The sequence below is a fragment of the Oncorhynchus masou genome, chromosome 19 (genome assembly GCF_036934945.1).
Source record: "Oncorhynchus masou masou isolate Uvic2021 chromosome 19, UVic_Omas_1.1, whole genome shotgun sequence".
Taxonomy (NCBI): domain Eukaryota; kingdom Metazoa; phylum Chordata; class Actinopteri; order Salmoniformes; family Salmonidae; genus Oncorhynchus; species Oncorhynchus masou.
This window is the reverse complement of record NC_088230.1, coordinates 11,128,281-11,135,682: the sequence shown is the minus strand read 5'-3', so window position 1 is coordinate 11,135,682 and position 7,402 is coordinate 11,128,281. Positions and strand designations below refer to the sequence as shown.

General features: G+C 39.5%; 1 pseudogene; it reads right to left on the bottom strand.

Moving 5' to 3' along the window:
• Nucleotides 1-269: 269 nt before the first annotated feature.
• LOC135505796 (zinc finger protein 770-like) lies at nucleotides 270-4,799 on the bottom strand (annotated as a pseudogene).
• Between the last annotated feature and the right edge of the window lie 2,603 nt (nucleotides 4,800-7,402).

The following is a 7,402-nucleotide window of genomic DNA, read 5'->3' as shown; positions in this document are numbered from 1 at the left end:
CACGTCTCCACATTACACGTTTATCAGAAATCAGATGCTCCTTCTCCTCAAAGTGCATCTCAACTAACCAAAACAGAGACATGATGCCATCTTGTGTTAAGAAGTGGTACTGCGAAACCATAATGAAATTACCTGCCGAGTAAGTGTGATCAGATGGCATCGATCCTGTCATCTGAGAATAAACCATGCCTACCCTCAGTGCCAAATGAAATATTTTCCAGCTATAACCAAATAGCAACATAATGATATGGCCAGCCAGAGTATTGCATTGAATACATTTTTATTAGTGTATACTTCATGTGTGTGAAACAGAAGAACTGACTGCTGTTGTACTTACATATTAATAAGTTATTTACAAATACAGTGCCTTCAGAAAGTATTCACACCCCTTGACTTTTTCCCACATTTAGGTGTGTTGCGGCCTGAATCACATGGGTTCGGATTTATTTGTATTTTTATCAATGTTGAATTCAGGCTGTATCAACAAATCTTGTAATAAGTCAAGGGTTATGAATACATTCTGAGGGCACTGTGAATACCAGTATGCGATGCGATAGGCAGATTGTTAGCATCAACACAATACACTAAACATAATTACATTAGTACAAACTCAGTAAACCATATAATGCCATCTATAATAGAAGGCACGAAAAGAAACACAAGAAAACATGTACTTTTTCATCAGGATGAACATATTCTGCAATCCAAAAAGCTCATGTTGGAGAATAGAGGAGCATGGCAAGGTAAGTAGCCAAAGTAACATGTGAGTGTGTGGAGAATCTGTTATTAGTCCTGAAACAGTAGATGACGGTCCCAAGTCTTTTACCCGTGGATTTGCAGGTGTGTCTTCAAATGGCCTGCCTGGGTGAAAGCCTTTCCACACACTGTACACTGAAATGGCCTCTGGCCTGTGTGGATAACATAGTGTCTTTTCAATTTCGAGGGAGCATCGAAGCTTTTGAAACAGATGGCGCACTGATACGGGCTCGCCTGTCTCTCTTTCTCTAAATGTCTCGGAGAACACCTGTGGTGATTCAGTTTCCTCTTGGTGGTAAAACAGTGACTACAGCCTGCGCAGACGTGAAGGTCGTTGGGAGGTTCTGACTTATATGGAACATTCAACTCTGACCTAAGGCCATCCTCTAACCCGCCCTCCTCTTTAGCACCGTATTGTGAATTAGGTCTATCCTCCAGATACAGAACATGCTGGTTAGCAATAGGATATGCCTGTTTGTTTTTGGTGGTTTCTTGGTGATATGAATAAGGGCTTAACCAGTTAGGAAGCTGGGGGTGGTTTTGCTGCCCATAATATTCATGCGAGGGAAACTTTTCCACATGTTTCTCCTCAGCAATATTCCAGTTATTCTCAGACTTCATGCTTTTCACGTCTTCTGACTGTTCAGGGGTTGGGGTTGGTTCATGCTTTTTGTGGATTTCTGTTGATTGGTTTGCGCTTTCTGTTAAACAGAAGTGATTGTATGATTCACCACCATGACCATTTTGTCTGTAATTTCCAAAACCTTGACTTGGGCCTGGTTCATCTTGATGAAGACCTGCTGCAAAGATGTGTCCCTCCGAAACAGTCCCATCCTCTAGGGGAATAATGTCCAGTTGAGCCAAGTTGATGTTCCTCTGTTGTTCATCCCCATGCAGTGTGGCCTTATTATAGTGGACCTTCGCGTGAGACTGTAGATGGCAGAGTTGTCTGAAGGACTTACTACAGGCGGTACATCTGAAAGGCTTGATGCCCATGTGGACTAATAGATGTCGGGAGAGTTTAGAAGGATAGTCAAACTTCTTCAGACAGGCCATGCACTGGCACACCCCTGATTTCCTAGATGCAACAGGAAGCAGTGTTTGGCTGTCGACGCCGTTTGTTGGGGGGCAGTTGAACTGAGCTAGAGGGACAGCAGAGAGATCACCGCCACTCGATAAAGTATTTTCACTTCTATTACGGAAGACTACGTCCTTTCCATTTGAACATGGGGTCCTTTTCAGTCTTGAAAAAGACTTGGTCTGCCTGTCTTCATTATGACTAATAGAGGGTTGAGCCTCTTTCCCTTGTTCATGAACAGACTGGTGCACCTTCAGATGAGCTTTTTGTCTAAACGTTTTGGGACAAGTGGGGCACTGAGAGGACCTTTGTCCTGTGTGAACCAGGGAATGCCGCTGTAGCTTGGATGGAGCTCCAAAGCGCTTTGAACAAACTGGGCAACAATAGCGCCCTCTGCCATGGATTGTGGGTTTCTTTTGAAAGATGCAACTCCTTTGTTTAGATTTGCCTATTAGTGAATGGTGTGTCGGTGTGCTGTCAAATACATCACTGGTCTTCTTGTAGTCTGTCTCATGTCCTTGTCTGAAAGATACTGGCTCTGCTGAAGACTTCCTGTCTGTGTCAGTGTCCAGTCCAGGTAGCAGCTTCTCACTGGGGTTCCATGCAGGTTGTTGAGCACCATAGTTGGAGAGACTGTGAGTGGAGCAATGACTGAAGGTAGGTCTGACAGGTAAAGCATACTGGCTTAGGAAGCAATCAACTTCATTGAGGCCTCTGCAGGCTTCCCGAGGTTGAGAAACATGGTCTAAATGTTCACTTTGATTTCTCTTCACCGCAGAAACAGGCTTGTTCTTTAATATAATATCCCTTGGTTGGTCGGGTGTATCTTCTACTCTTTTCGAAAAAAATTCACTTTTTATGTGGTGGGCCTTCATGTGAGTCTGTAGATGGCAGAGCTGCCTGAAGGACTTACTACAGACGGTGCATCTGAAAGGCTTAATGCCCATGTGGACCAACAGGTGTCGGGAGAGTTTGGAGGGATAGTCAAACTTCTTCAGGCATATCATGCACTGATTTTCCCTTGCCTTACGTGTGCTTGTATGTGTGTGGTCTGTGCGATTCGACACAGGCGACTTGTTTCTGTTGTCTGGGGAGCGAGTGAGGACAATGTGCTCCTGTGATGCATGTTTTGCACCGTCATGCAATATTTCTGATAAGTTGTATAAACCTTCAACTACATCTAGTTGTCTCTTACCATTCAGCTCTGTGTTGTACGTTATAGACATTTTAGAGTTTTGGAAATATACTTTGGAAGCACAATTAGTTTGAGGGGGAAGGTAGGCCTTACTTGTATTATTTAACTTATGAGGGTGCACAGCAGTCTCTGAAACTTTATGAGTTTGTTGGTGGACTATCAAATGTCTCTTCTGTTTAAATCTCCTTCCACACATGATACATGGATAGTTCCTTGGCCAGGTTTTTGATCGCTGGGTTGGGAAATAGATTTGAGACTTTGTCGTGGTAGTGAAGAGTTCTGCGACTTGGCGACCCCAGAGTGAATGCTGTAGTGTACCTTTAGATGGGCCAGCTGCCTAAAAGCACGCCGGCATAGGTAGCACTGAAATGGTTTCTGGCCTGTGTGAATCAGGCAGTGCCTCTTTAATTTGGACGGGGCACTGAAGCACTTAAAGCACTCAGGGCATTTATGAGAGTTTGAATTCTCAATTATTTTTGTACGTTTGGCCACTGTTTCATCTCTGGAGGATCTATCCTCATGCAGTGTCTGTTTCTCAGGTTCACTCCAGTCATCGTGGTTCCTCATTGCCTCAAACCTCTCGACCGCAGAGTGTAGGCGATTGAGTTCAGCGGTGCCGCAGAGTGGAACAGAGAGATGTTTCCTCAACTCTGTCGACAGGTGCAGTTGGACTGATGCCCACCTCCAATATGCCCTCTGCACCAAATGTGTCCAAGGAGCCTGTCTGCAAACATGCATTTGAGTTATCTATCTTTATAGGAGAGTCATTTTCATATCCACTTGGATGCAAGCTAGGCTTTACATTGCTCTTCCGTTCAATATGTTTTGGATAAAGGTGTGTGTTAATATGGAGTTTCAGGTGTGCTAGTTGCCTAAATGCCTTTTCACAGAGGTGACACACAAATGGTCTTTGTCCTGTGTGCGAAAGGATGTGCCTCTGTAGTTTGGATGGAGCAGAAAAGCATTTCAAGCATGTGACACACTGATAATTCTTGCTTTGTGGCGTCTTCTCCATAACGCCAAAGGCCTCCTGTGTTCCATGATGCCTGGCTAGCATTGTGTCCACAAACAATATAGTATTATTTCCACTCGTAGGATGTTATCCTTCTAGTTCCTCTGTTGTACAGCCCAGCTGCCAATATGGGAGGACAACATCTGTAGTGAACAAATCATTTAGTCATTTACAAATATTGTAAAAAATTATAGTATTTGTAAACTAAATTGCCAACACGGGCTACCTTTATATGCAATAAATTATATCGAACAGAAAACAATTTTAAACATTCGCTAGCCATGTGAGACGAGATTCCCTAAAATCATTCCACTTCGATAGAGGTACGACCGGAAGTGACTTTTAGTTGCAGGATAGGAGAACATTTTAGCTAACACAAGCCTTTTCCTAACCTTAACCTAAGTCTTCTAATCTGCCACGTTAATTATCCTAACCTGCTGAGTAAATTATACTAACCTACGGAAAAGTAATTTCCGGTCGTAGCTGTACTCCCTCTAGTAGGAACCTGCTCTTATGGAATCTCAACATGGGAGGCTGGTTGCTTTTGAAACAGCTAACGTTAGCTTAGCTAGCTACTAAAACATGTATGAAACACAATTCATTGATTCGACTCATTTCTGCCAACTCACCATATGGCAAACTTTATAAATTGCTAAATCACGTCTAACGAACTAATAATTAAGTAATAAATACCGTTATTATTTTTAATAAACAAAGAATTAGCTTGCTATATGAGCTAACACTTCCAGCTTCCCCAAAACAAGCTTTAAACTACCGTCCATGATAAGTGCACGGGCGGAAACGTATTCGCCATTATTTGTTCCCGGTCGTTTTAGCTACTGCAGAATGCAATTCTTTGATCATTTAAATGTGATCAGATTATCTGATTAATCCGATTGTATGCAATAATTGCTGTAGGCTATGGGTTCGATTTGATTTTAGACATTTTATTTTACAAATGACAAAAGTAATAGCCACTATTTTATTCGATGAAATTAAAAACTATTTCATATAATACAATATAAACAAAAGAAGAACAACCTAACAGGAAGGCTTTAAACACTCTCGACCACATCGCTCATAAAGGACAGTTTTAACTCAGAAAGACAGACAGTGGCTGTCCCCAAGTTTTTTTTCTGTTGAGGCAGCACAATAAAATATTCAGTAGCCTAATCTGATTTACTCCTGAAAATTCACAGTGACAATGGGTCAGAGCTGCCAACTCTCACGCATTGGCCGTGAGACACACACATTTGACCCTCTTCTCACGCTCTCACTGCACACCTCTTATATTTCAAGTACTTATTTCAAGTAAAAGTACTGCTTTTATTTTTCTAATTAGTCCATTGTATCGTCAGCGCGTACATTTTTCAACTGTGCTCCAAATCGTTTTGAAATTTCGTCCGCAATTTAACTTCACGATCATTGTCCTGTTTTGCTACAGCCAGGGTTGCCAGGTAAAGTTAATATCCAATGACCACTCAAAACCCGCACAAAGGGCATAATAAAAATTTGGCAAAAAAAGAAAAACGTAACACAAATTATACAATAAACCCTTTTTTCCGTAACGTTATCAGGCCAGATAAGAAGGAATATCGTAGTAACTTGCAATGACGTTAGAAGCTAAATTCGCTTTTCCTCAAATTATTATTACTTATTTTATTATTTTTTATATATTTAAAAAAAAATCGAATACAGATCAACCATTTACATTCTTACATCATACAAAACAGAATGCAGGTATTAATGAGAAAATACTGGGGAAAAAAACAAACAAAAAGATAAATAAAATAAAAAAAAAATCGACTGCAATTGTAATCACTCTGAAAAAATCTTAATGTAATGATTTAGGAAAATGTTATCCTTGTTATTGTTCACCAGGGTTAATGTTCACCAGGGTTAATGTTTTAATAAGATAGTTAAATTCAATCAAAAGAATGTGTAATTTTGGTAAAGAATTTTGGAATTTTTGTTTGTGTATAAAGTATTTGGCAACAAGAATAAAAAAAATAACAATAATTTCAGTGGTCTTATTATCATTGCAATATTAACATATTATATCTTTCATGTCAAAAACATAGGCAGTGTTCATAATGGTAAATAAGTATTTTGCAAGGTTTTCACAAAATTCTGACTCAAATTTATAGTCAAAGAACAAGTGAGTCAGATTCTCACCTTCTTTTTCACACAAAATGCAGATATAATCAATTGCCACAAATTTGGATATCATAGAATTACATGGATATATCTTATGTAAAATTTTGAAATGCACTTCCTTAACTTTGTTTGGTATACATTATTTGTAAGGCCTTAACCATGCATTTTTCCAGACAATGCCAGGGATAAGCATGTTCCAGAAAAACTTTCCTCTCGGTGTAAGTTGGTTTTGTGAATGAAGAATTTGTCTTATATATTTATTACAACAAGATCTCTCAAGTAAGCCCACGCCTTCCAATCTGAGTTCTGGATAAACTTTGTGATCATTCCCAAAATTAAGATGAGTTTTCATAAGTGTAGTTAGACCACTGGGAATGGCTTTGATCACAGAAATAAACTATCTGAAAGGTATTGGAAACTCTTTCAATGTTATAAATTGTTCATATGTGAGAATATTACCCTTGTTGTCGAAAATATCAAAAACAAAGTCAATATTCCTCTCATGCCAGCTGGGGTAGAACAAGGACTTATTCCTTACAGTTATGTCTGAATTATTCCACAAAAGTGCTTTATGTGAGGAAAAATTGTGCAGGAAACATATTTTCCAGGCCATTAAAGCTTATTGGTAAAACCTAGCCAATTTAGCAGGTAATCTTTCAAGAATATAATTACATTTCAGTAAAAATTAAAGACCTCCCAATTTATTAAACACATTATTTGGAATGAAATACCATATTGAATCAATATTGATCAAATTTATGTCAACAAAATCCAACACTTCTCGGCCGCCTTCAGCTCTTTTGTTAGAAAGGACAGATTTTTTTTAGTTTGTGAGACTTATTTTTCCAGATGAAGTCAAGAAAGGTCTTATTAATCTCTTTTACAAGTAGCTGGATTTACACATAACGATATTGAGGGATACACAAAACGAGACAGTCCCTCTGCCTTGGTTTTCCTCAAATTAATAATTACTGTGAGCTAGGACATGACAAAATAAAGGAATTTCAATATGTCACAAGAGCAAAGACAATTTGCCCTTATTACACTCGCCAGGTCATTTTCCATCAATGGATGTTGATTTAACTCGTTTGACTACTATGATTGAGCAATAAGGCACAAGGGTGTATGGTAATTGGCCAATATACCACAGCTAAGGACTGTTCTTATTCTTGACGTAATGCAGAGTGCCTGGATATAGCTGTTA